This window comes from Tupaia chinensis, unplaced genomic scaffold, assembly GCF_000334495.1.
Source record: "Tupaia chinensis unplaced genomic scaffold, TupChi_1.0 Scaffold144022_1, whole genome shotgun sequence".
NCBI classification, from domain to species: domain Eukaryota; kingdom Metazoa; phylum Chordata; class Mammalia; order Scandentia; family Tupaiidae; genus Tupaia; species Tupaia belangeri.
In genome coordinates, this window is record NW_006203874.1 from 183,469 (window position 1) to 184,719 (window position 1,251).

Below are 1,251 nucleotides of genomic sequence, written 5' to 3' on the forward strand. Positions count from 1 at the left end.
CTCTGCTTCCCATCTCAAAATACATTCTATATTGAAGTCACCTCATTCCTCTCTCATCCCAGTAATGCAGCTAATGACAGCCATGCGGTCCCTTCTATATTTTGCTTTTGAAATCCCACTTAAGAGTTCTTTTTTTTTTCAGCTTTTATATTTCCATTTATTCTTCATTTAACTTTTTAAAACACTACTATAGATGAATATTAAAACAAAAACAATAGCAAGTAGTGAGCATATTATGATTACAGTCCTTCATTCATTCACTACTGCATCTAAAATGCTAGCAGTGTTATTCACTGGCCCCATTAAGAGGTCTCACACCGAACGCCACCTCAGGGATGATGTTCATCATCCTCATATGCTTCTCCATTGTAATGGCGCTGTCTTTCCTGATTTGGATCAAAGTCCACCAGTTCTACCTGGTCCATTTCATCGGTCGCTTCTACTTCCTTCCTTTCAGGTAGAAGTTTTTCCAGCAGAGAGAGTTTATCAGGAGACAGAAAGCCATTCTCAGGGAAGTTCACCTTAAATTCAATCATTAGATGACCCTTTTCATATGGTCTATGATAAATTGGCATGCCTTCATTTAACACACACTTGATATCTCCATGCTTGACAATCTGACCCGGATGAGAGGTGATGACTATGGTTCGGTTGTCAAGAGTGGAAATTGGCTTCTGGAAGCCACACAATGCTTCAACCAGCTGTATGTCCATACACATGAAAAGGTCTTCTCCTCACCGAGTAAAAACAGCATGCTCTTTCTGATCTAGTACAATGATAACATCTCCTGGCTCCAGTCCTGGTTCTTGGTCTCCTTCACCATGGAATGTTATCTTCTGGCCATCTTTCATGCCTTTGTCAATATGAACTTCTAAAATATTTTTCTCTTGAACTATCTTCCTTCCATTGCAACTTTTACATCTATCTTTAGGACTGATCCGCTCTCCATGGCCTTGGCACTCCATGCACACAGACTGAATTTGCTGAACCATCCCAGGTCCTGTCTGATGAATTCTTATTTGCATTCCAGTACCTCGGCCGTTTTTACCTCTTCTTTCTCTCTGCATCCTTCCTCCTCTTCCAAAAAACATCAAAGATGTCCACTGGGAGCCAAAACCACCACCTGCTCCACCCTCTTTAATCGCCTGCTCTCCTCCTTTGTCATATAATTCCCTTTTCTTCGCATCAGAGAGAACTTCGTAAGCTTGAGAAACCTGTTTGAACTTCTCGCCTTCATTCTTATCAGGGTGG

At 41.3% G+C, this 1,251-nt stretch overlaps 1 pseudogene; it reads right to left on the bottom strand.

The window, feature by feature from the left end:
- Positions 1 to 302: 302 nt before the first annotated feature.
- On the bottom strand, positions 303 to 1,025 carry LOC102474229 (dnaJ homolog subfamily A member 1 pseudogene; annotated as a pseudogene).
- Positions 1,026 to 1,251: the final 226 nt, after the last annotated feature.